We start from the raw sequence: 15,376 nt of genomic DNA, 5'->3' as shown, positions 1-15,376 counted from the left end.
TGGTCTTTCTATGAGTAGACAGCATTTGGCTCAAGCTGAACTCTTCTTAGTTATGGTGAAGACATGGTTAGTAAGGTCAAGTCCATCCAGATTTGTGAGAGACTCAACTGAAGCCACTGAATTCTTCTAGTTTCACAGGGACTTGAGCAATGATGATCCTACCCTAGAGATCAAGTCTTCATTTCTGTAGCTTTGACATAGTTAACACACCCATCAAACCACAGACATCTTTGAGAGTGTTCATTCAGAAACATTTTGGTCCAAATGCACTTAATCGTGACTGATTTTATAGCCTCTTGGTTGGACAGGGAAAGGGCTGACCCCTCACCATACCCAGAAGTGTGGAGCACATGGGCACAGAACTCTCTAAAACAGAGTGGCTTCTGGAAACTGGTATTCAGATATAGGGCTACTGTGCAAAGAAGCTCTCAACCGTGTCCACACATCTTGATTGAAGGACTGTAAAGGTGGCACAGGAAGCCCTCGTGCCCATGCAAAGTGTACAGCTGAGGCACAGAGATCCTTCCCTGGTGTGTCATCTTTTACAGGCTCTCTAGAGGGGTCAACTCGAATGACTGAACAGAAGGAGCCTGAATTTGTTGACATGATGTCTCCTCAGCCTGAGAAGGGATCAGTGTCAGAGAAGCTATTCTGTCCCTGAACTTGGTATTTCCTGTCAGTGTGAACACTTACTAATGCCACAGTTTTAGGCAGCGAATGATTCCAGTAGAATCTGTGGACAGCGATGAGCACCTTTAAGAACATACAGTGTACCTCCTGCAACAGAGGATGCTGGGAACCTTGCGTCTGGGTTCTTACACAATATCCCATGCATCTTTTTCTTCGTTGAACTCGCCTTGTCTCCTTTTCCCACCATACATCAGAGTCAATGAATACTATCACTTGCCAAATCTTATGTCCTGGAGAGCTGTTGAACCCATCAAAATGCTCAGGGGAACCCTCAACACACAACCATTCTAAACATAGTTCTTGAAGTGAGTGGATGGTGGTTTAAGATTGTAAAGGTTTAGATTGAATCATCAAAGCAGGGCTGACATGGACACGAGGTCTGTGCAGTCATACAGGATCCCTTGATTTTTAGAAGACTCCCCCCAAGCCTGTGTTGTGGTATCAGCATTCAGCAGTTCTTGAAAGCTTATATACAGAGTCCTAATTTTTACTTTGTTTTGGAGCCTCACATGGTGCAATTTACAAAGGGTCAAGGTGGTACTGAGATATCTTCACATTTACTTAGACACTTGTGTTGGGGGGGAGGGGTGCTTGCGCCTGTGTCTACACATACATTCTGTGTATTCTTCTTTTTATAAGAACACCATATTAAAGTGGAGCCCATCTTAATAACCTTGTTTTTAACTTTATCGCTCTCCGGAATGAGATCACTTTTTGAGGTAGTGCAGTTATGATTTGAACATAAACAGTAAGGGTCACTGTTCAAGGTCTAGTAAATCAACTTTTCCTTTCTCTATATACTTGACAATTTTAGGTTTAAGACCTTGTTACTGATCTTTCTCAGAGTCCATGAGAAGTTGGGCTACCAGTTACAGAGAAGAAGGCACACACAGCTATATGACTGCAGCATAGGAATGAGGGGCCCAGAGCTGCTGAGGTAGATTTGGGGCAGAGATTGCCCTGGATTCTGATGACAGAGCAATTTATCAGCGATTTGTTTAGGATGCTCCACCAGGAAAGAGACATTATTAAACCAAAAGAGAGCACAGCACTTGGGAAACTGAGCATCTTTTATTGCTATGAAGAGACACCAGGACTGCAACAGTTCTATAAAGGAAAACATTTAGTTGGGGCTGGCTTACAGCTCAAACGTTCAGTCCAGTACTGTCATGACAGGAAACATGGCAGCGTGCAGGCAGATGCAGTTCTGGAGGAGCAGAGAGCTCTGCATCTTGATCTGCAGGCAGCAGGAGACTGTGTGATACACCGGGCTTGGCTTGAGCATTGGAGACCCTAAAGTCCGCCCCCACAGTGGCACACTTGGCAATAAGACCACGCCCACTCCAACAAGGCCACACCTCCTAGTAGTGGCACTCCCTATGGGCCAAGCATTCAAACACATGAGTCTATGGGGACCATACCTATTCAAACTGCCACAATGAGGCACTAGAATTACAAGTTTGAAGCCAGTCTGGGCTATGTATGGAGACCCTTTCCCAGCAAGCAAACAATAAAAAAAATAAACATTAGGCAACAGACTGGAGACCTAAAAAGTGAGAGGCTGAGGCTGGGAGACTGAAAAGACTGCTGAAAAGCTAAGAGTTGGAAGAACCTAACTATAGCAGTAGCCACAGTGTGGCAGGACTCAGTAAAAGCCAAAGGACACATTCATACAGTCATACCCATACCTGTGTACAGACACAACCCCCCATGCAGACATGCTTTTACCTATGCTTTTACCTAGCTGCACATAGTTAAAAGACTTCACAGCCAGAGGCATTTCTTTGCCTTACTGGGGACACTGGTCTAGGAAATGTGTCATGCTAGGAAAAGCCTGTTTGGTTCCATGTCGATGGTGCTGTGAATCCTAAGAGGCTGGTGGGAACATCCTGTGGTCTTGCAAGATCTTCACAGCATTATCTAGCACCCACCCTCCTTCACTTGGTAAGCTCTAGACATTTGGGCTTCCTTTGGGTCATACCCTAGGCCTTAATACCTGCTATTTCCTTAGCCTGGCTCTTTGCCCAGCCCTGGCTCTTGAGATTTTTATTAGGGCTGAGGTCAGCTTTTCAGAGACTTCCTCTGGAAGGCGCCTCTGCCTGTCCCCTTGCGTGCTCTCATTGGACTGCAGCTTTGTTCACTGTCTCTTCTCCCCTAGACGCCAAGTTTCATGGAGATAGGGTCTTGTCTGTTGCTGCTGTGTCTCCAGCACCTATGACAAGCCAGGGAGAGCAGATAGCTTGTAAGCTGAATGGATGGATGAATGAATGATTTACTACACAAAGGGGTCTCGAAACAACACATAAAGGAATGACAGTACACCAACAAATACATAATGTGACAGTTTTGAAGTGAGTTCAGAAGCCACTTTTAACAAAATGGCATTTACATTTAAAGCCCAAGATAAGTTTTTAAGGGTTTATATTAATTTAATATTATCCACAGAAACTTCTGTTTCCTTATTTTAAAAAGAGAAGTCCCAAGGCTTATTTTTAAAAGCTTCACAGACATCAAATTACTGTCATAAAGGCAAAGGTTGCTTTAGATAAGTGTGTGGGAGTATAAATGCCCAGAAGCATGTGGCTTGTATTTCCCCTAAACTCTCTTGGGTTTGCAAATTGGAAAGAAAGGTCTGGAATAAAGCACATTTTCTATTTTCCCGAAGTCAGTACATCTGGGAAACAGCAATATTCGGTATATTCAGGAAACTGAAAATACGTGTGGGTACTTGTTTAAGTCGTTATTTCCAGTACCACATTAAAGTGTCTGATAAGAAAGAGGAAGTGGGCATTTAGCATCTGAAAGAAACCAATTCAAAACATAGTTTTTCCCTCTGTGTAGCTTTTTTTTTTCCTCACAAGAGAAATCTCCCTCTGCCTCCCGCCTTGACCACAATCAATATTTTTAGGGAACGGAGGCTGCAGGGAAGTGGGGATATTCAGCCTTTTGTATGTGACTGAGCTGTAGAAACAGGATGGAGATTTGGTAAGTCTGTTCAGTAAGTGCCTCTAAGTGCTTCAGAAAACGTGACTTAAAGCGGATGGAGGGCCTAGGGAGAACAGAGAATCAGGGATAAATTAGCATGTTTCACCGTCTCCATAGAGGAAATGTCAAGAACAAAGTAGGCAGGGAAACCAGCAGAGGCAACTTCAGATGCTCTGCCTGGGTCTCCTCTTCCTGAGCAACCCTAACAGCTGGGAAGTAAGCAGGTCGGTTTTTAAGTGCGTAAATTATTATGTTACTCCGACAGAGAATGTATTATTATTATTGTTGTTATTAATCAACATCGACACGTAGTCTACCCTTAGATGTGCCAGGTAAGATTCAAATCAAAGACTGTCAACTTCAGCGCATACTGTGGTGACTTTTCATGGGCAATCACTTCCTACAGATATTTACATTCTAATTTAGATGTTTTCTAAATATCGCCCACATAAAACTGAGAAATTTAAATAGAAGAAAAACCAGCGAAATAAAGAAAACGATCGGGCGAAGTGGATCAGTCATTTTGCATATGGATAAAATATTTCTATTATATTAAAGTATTAATATTTATAGGCAACAGTGAAAAAACTCATTCATTTTTAAACTTGCAAATGATAGTGTCCATTTGTATCTGAAAGGTGGACCACTAGAGCCCCCTAGCTGTGGAAAATGGTTCTGTCCTTCCCAGTGTAGGTAAGACCTGCAGAAAAACAATCCAAAATGAGCATCCATCACAGCCTTCTGACACTACTGTCCTTGCCTGTGGGACTGAGGTCATGTTAACACCACTGAGCACGTTCATAAACCTACATCCCGGCCCTCTAGACCCTCGAACTCCACTCACAGGTGGCTAATTATAAGAGGGGAGACATCACTCTATCTTCCCATTTTGATGCATCTGAATTAGACCATCTCCCAGATCCACAAGTACAGTGATACTGACTGAGACAGAAGATACTGGTTCTGTCTGGCACAGCCCAAGCTGTAGGATGGATTAGCAGATGCAAACATATAGCCATAAAAATTACAAAAAAATGTGCTTTGACTTTATTTCTGTGTGCACTGAACTTTATAAGCCTTTAAATAGGCAATTTACATGATTAGAAATTTTCAGATGAAGCCAGATGTGGTAGTAATTGCCACAGTACAGGGAGCCAGAGGCAGGCGGATCTCTGGGAGTTCAAGGCCAGCCTGCTCTACCTAGAGAATTCCAGGACAGCTAAGGTTCGTTACCCAGAGAAACCTGTCTTGGAAAAAAAAAAAACTTATTTCCAGCTTCTCTTGAACCATCCAGAGATCTGATGCTGGGTATGAAGTCATACCGTACCTACAGAGAGCTCTCAGTCATGTGACATGTAGAGCTTCATCCATCCAGTTCCTCCTACAGGTAACATGGGACTTTTATGATGAGGCTCACATTGCCTGCTAGGTGGCTGTATTAATTAGGGTTTGCTAAAGGAATAGAACTAAGGCAATGTGTGTGTGTGTGTGTGTTTGTGTGTCTGTGCGTATGTACACACATATGAATCCATTAAGTCATCTTATTCTAAAATAGGAACATAAACGGATTCCCACTAGAGAGGCTGAGAACTGGGTGGTTGCTTTGTCCTTGGAGTAGCCCACAGTAGCAGTTTCATAGTGGGGAAGTTAATTATCTAGTACTTTCTCAGTCTACGAGGTGCAGTACCTCATCAGTTCCAATCAACAGCTACAAACCTGGATGGCCCTTAGGCCATGGCGGAAATGCTAGCTGTGCTGCCCATGAAGGATAGAGAGGAGGGGGAGGATGAGGAGGAGGAGGGGGAGGAGCAGCAGCAGCAGGTACATAAACTCAGACGCAGGAGGGAAGGACAGTAATCACTCGTCTACCATATTCTTTTTATCTGGAGTGCTACCAGAACGTGCTGCCCACGTTGGGGTGGGCCTTCCTATATCAGTTAAGTCAGTCAGGACAGTTCTTTTGGTAAGGCTCTTACGTAGGTTCTGCTAATCTGTGGTAAGGTGTTGGCATTAGAACCAACCATAATAGAGGCAGCTGAGTTTGCAACTCCCTCTTCAAATCTCAAACAACCTAATACCTCCTCTCAGTGGAAACAATAAATTTCCAAGGACTGACCTCACCTCAGAATCCTTGCACAGTTCTCTAACTGCATCGTCTCAAATATTTCCATCCTATGAACCATTTAAGACCATTGCCTTTATTTTATCAGTAAGAACTGTGACACTCATGGTGAGACGAAGTAACACAGTAAGTCCTGAAAATGCAAAGTCAGACGTCAGTCTTTCGTCTATGGAGCTTGGGTGGAGCCCGGTGACTGTGGAGCGTAGATGGCCGTGATGTCGGAATCAGGGACGCTAATGCGGATTGCACTGGTGTCTTCCAGGTTCTGCACCACATTCACTTGGAGGAAGTGTATTTCCCCCTTTGCACCTTTCCTTCCTCATACCTTTGTCCTCTCTCCCTTTTCTGGTTGAGTGAGCCAAGGGTCACTCACACAAGGAGCATGCCAGGAGGCTCCACTCTGTAATTCGCTGCAAAGCACAATTCACAGCATGTTACATTTCGATCAGTTTTAAGTTGAGCCTCATTAAGTACGATTATATGATTATGAAACCATCAATGCTTTCCACGTCCAGACTTTGGTCATCTTCCTCTCTTCTCCAGGTAGCATCCCTCTACCCAGCATCATGTCCCAAAGGCCACCCACAGTCTAACATGGATCAGCATGTTCTTCCTTCTTAAGACTAAGATTGTGTGTATGTGCCATCTTTCATTTGGATTTTAGCCACCCTTGGCTACTCTGGATAATGCTGCTAGGTGTAAGAACAGTATCAGTTGAAGCAGAAATCTGCATGTTTACCTTATTTGATAACCCAAGTGATGGACACAAGTGAACCACGAGCTGGACATCAGCAAGTGGTGGGAAGAGCAAGCTCTCTGACAAAGTCAAACTAATCTGTAAGCTTGAGTAGGAAGGAGTTAACGAGGACTTAACGAGGGACTTTGTGTTCATTTGTTTTTTTTTTTTTGTTTATTTTGTTTTTTATTTTCTATATTCTTTGTTTACATTCCAAATGATTTTCCTTTTCCCAGTTCCCCCCTCCCCATAAGTTCCATAAGCCCTCTTCCCTCCGCCCATTTCCAATCAACCCCCTCCCGCTTCTCTGTCCTGTCGATCCTCTACAATGCTGCCTCAAGCCTTTCCAGGACTAGGGCCCTCTCCTTCCTTCTTCTTGGGAATGATTTGATATGTGAGCTGTGTCTTGGGTATTCAGAGCTTCTGGGCTAATATCCACTTATCAGTGACTGCATTCCATGTGTGTTCTTTTGTGAATGAGTTACCTCACTTAGGATGATATTTTCCAGTTCCGACCATTTGCCTAAGAATTTCATGAATTCATTGTTTTTAGTTACTGAGTAGTATTCCATTGTGTAAATATACCACATTTTCTGTATCCATTCCTCCATTGAGGGATATCTGGGTTCTTTCCAGCTTCTGGCTATTATAAATAAGGCTGCTATGAGCATAGTGGAACATGTGTCCTTATTGCATGCTGGGGAATCCTCTGTATATATGCTCAGGAGTGGTATAGCAGGGTCCTCCGGAAGTGTCATGCCCAGTTTTCTGAGGAACTGCCAGACTGATTTCCAGAGTGGTTGTACCAGCTTGCAATCCCATGAGCAGTGGAGGAGTGTTCCTCTTTCTCCACATCCTCAGCAATACCTGCTGTCTCTTGAGTTTTTAATCTTAGCCATTCTGACTGGTGTGAGGTGAAATATCAGGGTTGTTTTGATTTGCATTTCCCTAATGACTAATGATGTCGAACATTTCTAAAGGTGCTTCTCAGCCATTCCAAGTTCTTCAGGTGAAAATTCTTTGTTTAGCTCTGTACCCAATTTTTAATAGGGTTATTTGGCTCTCTGGAGTCTCCACCCAGTGCCATGAGCCAGGTATGGTGTTAGGTGCTGAAAACTTACAGAAGCTCTTCATTCCTTTAACTTTGGTGGTCTTCCAAACCTACTTGTAAATACTGATAATTTTCCTGTGTGCTGTTCTCCATGAAAGCCAAAGGCTCTCAATAGTTAATGTGCCCATTTCTAGGCACTTGGGCTACAGTAAGGGGATTATTAATTCCTCCTTTGGTTATTGATGCCAATACCGGCACTGATTTCTTGGTTTCTACATTGAAAAGTGAATCTCACTTTTACCAGAGTCTAAAGGTGCCACAAGGGTGATCCTGACACCTTGATGAGAGAGGGATGGTTCTTTGAGAGAGAAAATAGAGGAGGCCTTTCCAGTCAAGATCATTTGTAGTAGATCCAATATTACAAAAAAAAGTGCTTAGTGACAGACGAGTTACAAAGTCTTGAGTCAGAGGTAAAGGTGTCAGACCACAACCATCATGAGAATGTTTTCCTGAATACAAACTGCATTGAACATGAGTGTCATTAATCACCATCCAGCATGTGTTTCACCTCATGGATGTCAAGTGACTTGAAGGTAGGGACCATTTCTTAATTGTGCCTGGAGAGCTCTTATTATCAAGACTGGGTAACTCACAGTATACTGCACACCAAACATGAAGGTGATAAAACAGGTCTTCAGTAAAAAAAAAATACATGTTTGGACAAACAAGTAAGTGTACTTCACAGAAAACAATTTGGAAGGAACCAAAATCAAATTCTATTTGTCTAACAGGGACGTACTCTTGTGCTAAAGAGGGTAGGCATTGAAGTAAAAATCTTAATGCCAAAACTAATGACTTGAGTTCAATCTCTGGAACCCACGAGGCAGAAAAGCATTAACACTGTCAAGATGTCCTCTCACCTCCACATGTGCATAATCAGTAATAGGCATATACACACCACATACTCATCACATACACATGTATACACACAAACACACATACACACATACACAGAAAGAGAGAGAGAGAGAGAGAGAGAGAGAGAGAGAGAGAGAGAGAGAGAGGAAGGAAGGAAAACAAGATGTAGATGAAAGGGGAAGAAGTTTTAAGTTTAAAATTTATTTCCTTTGTTTCAGAGATTAAGCATGAATTAAACAAAACAGAACAAAAAATCAGGCCTTAAAAATAATATCTGCAATTAATTTGAAACATCTTCATTTAGAATAACCTTTTAAAAACATGTTCATTCTTATATGCAACATATACAGACACACATTGCCACATGAGGACAGACTGGCCTCACGACTCTCCCGGCATCACACTCCTGAGTGTTAGGGCTGGAGACACACATCTTCATGCCTACCTCTAAAAAAGTCCTCAGAGCCCATCTTTTCCCGGAGTGGGAGGGGAAACCACTATTTGCAGGAGCTGGATCACATTGTTGCTTCCTGGTCTTACTGGGAGTTAAGAGAAAATTTAGAATTTTTTTCTTTCTGCAGATTCTTGGTCAATGTCACCCTGAGCTTTTCTTTCCCACTGTCTGAAGCTTCCTGGTTTTCATTGTTTTGGTTTGACTTTTAGCCACATCTGACCAGAACACTTATTACAAAGAAACTTTATAAATTAGGGAGGTTCTTACTGAATTAGAAAACAAAGGCAAATTCTAAAAAGTCAGAGAAGACTTGGAAAGACAGAAGGAAGATTTTGCAAATTCCCTTGTTACTCCCCAAATACCAAAATCCACGAGGTAACTTTTGCTGACAGGTGTAACCTGAGACATTGTTGCAAGAGAGGATGAGGTGTCTACACTCTCCAGTCTTCTCACCAGTTGACTTGGGAGATGTGTGAAAAACCTTTTCCTGATGATATACAACACACTCCAGAATGGAATCCTACCAAAACAAAAATGTAGAACCCTCCAAAGTCCAACTTGGTGAACCAGTGAGTTTTATTGGAGTTACTTACAGGAGCAGAAATGACTCACAGACCACTGCATCACTGAAGCCCACCCCACATAGGTGACAGCTGAGAAAGTTGGGAACTTGGAGCGCATTGGACAGACCTCGGGCAGCTCAACAATGGGCTGGATAGCATCCTTCCCAGTTATTCTAAACCCCATGCAGGCTGGTTAGTTTTTTAAACCTCTTCCAGGCAGGTCAGTGGGTTTCTGCTTCTTTCAGGCAGCCAGTCCGCTCTCAGAGTCTGCCTTCTCCCTGGGAGCTTCTGAAATCTGATGCTCAGCTTTTGTTGTTCACTCTGTCAGGGAGGAGCCTTGTGAATCTGCTCAGTTTCAAGGACTTCCTGAAGCCGGTCTCAGTTGTTTACTTTCCTGTTTAAGAACCTTCCCAGCAGGATGGAATGTTTCAATCTAGGAGGAAACTATTAAACAACACTCCACCTCCTGCTTCTCCTCTTCTGTTCGTTTGCCTCACAACCTGCAGGAATCCCTGAGCATTGGAGGGGCTAACTATAAATAACAACCTATGGCTAAGAAATAGGCCACCATGGCCCCACAACAGTTACTGTTCATCAGAGCTTTGACTGTGGTTTAAGTTGAGGCAACAATCATTGTGATCTATGACAGAACACACGTTTAGAAGGCAGCTTGACGGCCACATCACATCCATCTAGAAAAACCGTACAAGTTGTTTCCCTACTGGGGCCTGTCTTGGTTAGGGTTTTACTGCTGTGAACATCACGACCAGAGCAACCCTTATAAGGACAACATTTTGGGGGGACTGGCTTACAAGCTCAGAGATTTACTCCGTTATCATCAAGGTGGGAGCAGGCAGGCATGGGGCAGGAGGAGCTGAGAGGCCTACATCTTCATTTGAAGGCTGCTAGGAGAAGACTGACTTCCAGGCAGCTAGGATGAGGGTCTTAAAGGCCACACCCACAGTGACACACCTACTCCAACAGGACCACACCTCCAAATAGTGCAACTCCCTGGCCTAGGCATACTCAAATGACCACATTCCACTCCCTAGCTCCCACAGATTTGTTCAAAGCATACCTAAACATAGCATATTACAAAATGCATTTAGTTTAATTTTAAAAGTCCCCATACGTCTATAGCAGTCTCAACAATGTTGAAAGTCCAAAGTTCAAAGTCTCTTCTGAGATTCATCCAATCCTCCAAGGCTAGACAGATAACCAGCTGGGGAAGCTCCAAACTCTGTATCTCCATGTCTGATGTCAAGGCACTCTTCAGTTCTCCAACTCCTTTTTCATCTTTGTTGACTGAAACAAAGTTTTTTCTCCTGGACTGGTTCCACTCCCTGTTAGAAGCTTTCCTCAGCAGATATCCCAAGACTCTGACACCTTTAACATCATTGGATCTCCAAGGCAACTTCAACTTCACAGCTTTTTGTTCCAATGTCTGGGATCCACACATGATCTTCTGGGATCCTCCAAAGGGCTTGGGTCCCATCTCCAGCTCTGCCCTCTGTAGCATTCTAGGCTCTGGTTGACTCTACTCCATTGCTGCTGCTCTTCTTTGTGATCATCCATGGTACTGACACCTCCAATACACTGCTGTCTTCTGCTGTAACTAGGCTTCAACAATAGCCTCTCATAGGCTCCCTTCATGATGCCAAGTCTCAACTTCTTGGCACAACTCATTTAGTCCTGTGCTGTCAACTGCAACTGAGGCTGTACCTTCACCAGTGGCCTCTCACAGTGCCAAGCTTCAGCTGCTCTTCATGACCACTCAATGTCTTCAAAACCAGTACCGCCTGGGTGACTCTTTCACATTACCAAGTACTTCTGCAGTACGAGGTACAACCTTGCCTATCTTTGAAACACAGCTTCTTTGTGCTCTCAGAAGACACTTCCCAGATTTCACCTCAGTTTCTTAGCTCCAGCTAAACGGCATCAATTGCCCCAGTAGTCTCCTTCTCCTCTTGATTATAAAGCAAAGCCAAATAGGTGAAACAGCTGAGTTTTGCTGCTTTCTGGGGCTATACATACGCCCCTTGTTCTATTGTATTATCACCAGCTTTCTGTTTTCAATAAATTTATTCTCTGCTTAAGCTTGGTCATCCTAGATTGTGCTCTGTAGACTGGCTTTTAGCTCAGAGATCTGTGTGCCTGTCTCCTAAACATTGAGATTAAAGGTGTGGTCCACCACACCTATACTTAAGTTTTTCTCTACTTAGAACTTGCTTTTTACCAGGCTGGCCTTGAACTCAGAGAGCCGCCTGCCTTTACCTTCTGGGATTAAAGGCTTGTACTACCAGGCCTGGACCTAAATTTACCTGGGTAGGAGCTTGCCTCAAGGTCACTACTCCCTTAACTCAATTTAATATCCTTGAACACAGGATTCAGCTCCATTTCACTTCCTGGTGCCCCTTTAATAATCGAACCATATATTTTATATTTTTCCTTTCTAAGCTTGCTACACTTGTTCAAAATGCTCTTCATGGACTTAACCAGAGAACCTCGGCTCTTTTGAGACTTCCTTTGTCAATGCAGTTAATATAAATCTCTTTACCTTAGCCTCAGATAGACTCTTCAGATAAGGGCAAAAAGCAGCCACTTTCTTCACCAAAATACCACAAAAACAGTCTTTAGTCCACATTCTGAAATTCTTCTCCACTGAAACCTCTTGGGCTAGGTTTTCACAGCTGAAATTACTCTCAGCAACAAAGTCTTCCATATTCCTACTAGGATATACCATTAAGCCCCACTTAAAGCAATTCATTTATTTCCAGAACCAAAGTCCCCAAGTCCATATTCTTCCAAACAAAAACATGGTCAGGCCTACACAGCAACACCCCAGTCCCTGGTACCAACTTCTGTCTTAGGGTTTTACTGCTATGAACAGACATCATGGTCAAGACAACTTTTACAAGGACAACATTTAACTGGGGCTGCCTTACAGGTTCTGAGCTTCACTCCATTGTCCTCAAGGTGGGAGCATGGCAGCATCCAGGCAGGCGTGGTGCTGGAGGAACTGAGAGTTCTACATCTCCATCAGAAGACTGCTAGGAGGAGAGTTTTATAGCCCAAGCCCACAGTGACACACCTACTCCAACAAGTCCACACCTCCAAATAGTGCCACTCCCTGGGCTAGGCATACTCAAACCACCACAGGGCCTACCTATGACCTGCCAGCTGCAGCTTCTTGTCTTGGCATGTAGTATCAGATGTGAACTCTCTTTTGTGGTGCTGGCCTTGAAAGCAGTTGGAAAACTGTTCGTCTTTCTCATAGTAGCTGAGCCAGTGTTGTGCAAGCATCTATACAAGTGACAGTTCTTCACCAGTAGCCTGCATGGGCTTTTTGGCACTGTGAAAGCCAGCCAGCAGGGTGGGAGCTACCAATTCACTCCCAGCTTAATTTCTCCGTGTCCTGCAGTCAAAGCATGCACACTTGGTGTCTCCATGAAAATGAGGGTCCTGGTGTACAACCAACAGCAGTAGGAATTGCTTTTATGACTTGTAGAGCCTCAGGGGACTTCCCTAGCCAACAACTCACAGGAAGGTAGCCCACTCCTGGCACTGTTTCTGTTATTCAATAACTTTATAGCCTCGGGAGTGTCCTTTTTCACCTGTGTAGGGTTTCTTTTTGGATTTAAACTCTTTAGCTTCTCTTTTAACAACACTTCTTTCCTTCTCATTAGCCCTGCCCCAGCTGGGTTGTAAGGTAGGTTGAAGTACCACTGCTGTCCCTGGCTGTCTCTCCGATAGCTTTCCAAATGTGCAAAACAGAAGTTAGCATTCTGTTTTCTGTATAACAAAACCCTTTCCAGAGTTTGGGATGAGCAAGGTAACATGCTGAACAAAAACTATCCTATAACAAGTAGTGGGACTTCAAAAATAACCTTGGTGAAACACTCTGAAAGTCTCTATAATCTGTTCTGAGCAAGTGTCAGGTGAGTCCAGAGGTTCTAAAGTGTGACACTTAAACAAGGTTTAACATGCAAATTTTCATCCTCCACAAATCAAAGTTGGGTACCAAGTGCAGATAGGAGGCGCTAACTTCATTAGCTCTCTGTAATCCTCAGTCATTCTCTCTGAGCCATTGTGTTTCCAATCCTGGAGCTCTTCCACAGAGTCGCCCTACATTTCTCCAAACCTGATAGACTCAGTAACCTGACTCAGTCTGCTCAGACCTGCTCATGGCTGAAGGTGAATGAGGTTCTGCCCTCTCCTTTTGTACCTGAGGGCTCACTAGGTCAGAGTGGCCCATGGTTGGCATGGTGCTGCAGCCTCTCTATTCACCATACTGGGCTGTTGGGGGACTTCCTGGCTGGGCAAACCATCTCCGCTGCTAGCATATCCTTTTGCCAGAGGGAAATATGCCCATCTTACTCTTGGGGGATAATTACCACTCCTGGGGCAGGCTTGATCATCTTCACCCGTACTGTTCTCTCTTGGGTGTCTTCTGCACACTGCTCCTCAGGCTTTAGAGCCATCCAGAAGCCCTTTAGCACACAGAAGGTTTTCTTTATGTCAGTTTTTTCCTTGGGAACTCCAGTGAGATCCAAATCCTGCCACATCTGTCTCTGAGGACCCAGACATCTCTTTCTCTGCTTTGTCTTTTTCTTACCTCCTCTAGGTGCTCTCTCACATTACAGACTATATCTCGCTCTAAGTCACTGAGGTCTGTCTACGCCCCTCCTACTTTATAAAGATCTTGCCCCACCAAAGGGCTCAGCAAAGCCACTAAAGTCCACACCAGCCCCGAGGTCCCTGCTGGATCAGCCTTTCCTTTGACGCCTCTGTGAGCACAGTTCTATCTGACCCAGGGAACCAGGTTCAGACACAGCCTCTCTTGCTCTTAGTTCCCTCACTATCACCTGTCCCTCCTCCTTGGTCTTCCAGTTCCTGATGTTTATGGGAACCTCAGAGATAACCAAGTGTTCCTCATGGCTTTCATAAGCTAGCCCACCAGAGGCTGATTTCCATCCCACTGTCTCAGGCCACGCAGCCTAAGGAGAGATGGAAAGTTACATTATTCAGTTTTCCTGCCTCCACAACTGTTCAAGCGATAACAATTTCCTGATCAAGAAACCCTCAAGTCTTGAACTAGACCACTGTTAAGGCCCCAGTTGTACTTCGGATCACAGTTTTTGCTTATTTCTCTACTGGAGCTCAAACTTGAGTGTGAGTGTTGTCTTCTGTGATTTTTGCCACCTCCCTTGTATCCTCTTCTTCACCCCCCCTCATATCCTCTTCTTCATCTAACTTACCTTCCAAATCAGAGGCTAATACAGAAAAGGTTAGCTGCATCTCCCTTTCTTGTTCAAACAAGTTCCTACTCAGCCACCATATCTTGTAGACCAAACACTGTTGAGTATTAGCAATTTTATAGATTTCAACTATGCTAATAATAATATTTCCTACCTGTCTAGGTATTCTATACCTATTTACTGATATGCACCATGTTAACTGGGCTAATCACACTGGGCTGTGCAATTCTCCTGCATCCTTCCATTTAACCATATGACATACATCCTAACCTTAGCCTTCATATTGTGCCAATATTCCTGGAAACAGTGAAGCATCAAGGCATTCGTCATTTTTATCTTATGAGATCAGCTTTTCATTGGGCCTGTCGGCATGTTGACAGGAATATGATGAGTAAGGTTAAGGCCACATTCAACTGGAAAACTGCTTCGCTGGAGAAGATGCCCGAAGAGCGCATTTTAGTCTCAAGTTGCTTTGCAAACTACACCCTGGTTTTCATTTGTGGTTCTCAGTCGGTCCTGAGGTCACAGCTATGTCCTTGGGGAAGTAGAACATACAATTCTCAGAAGCAATCACATATGTACACATACGCACAGGTTCT

This window comes from Apodemus sylvaticus, chromosome 1, assembly GCF_947179515.1.
Source record: "Apodemus sylvaticus chromosome 1, mApoSyl1.1, whole genome shotgun sequence".
NCBI lineage: Eukaryota > Metazoa > Chordata > Mammalia > Rodentia > Muridae > Apodemus > Apodemus sylvaticus.
Note: the sequence above shows the minus strand (reverse complement) of the source record.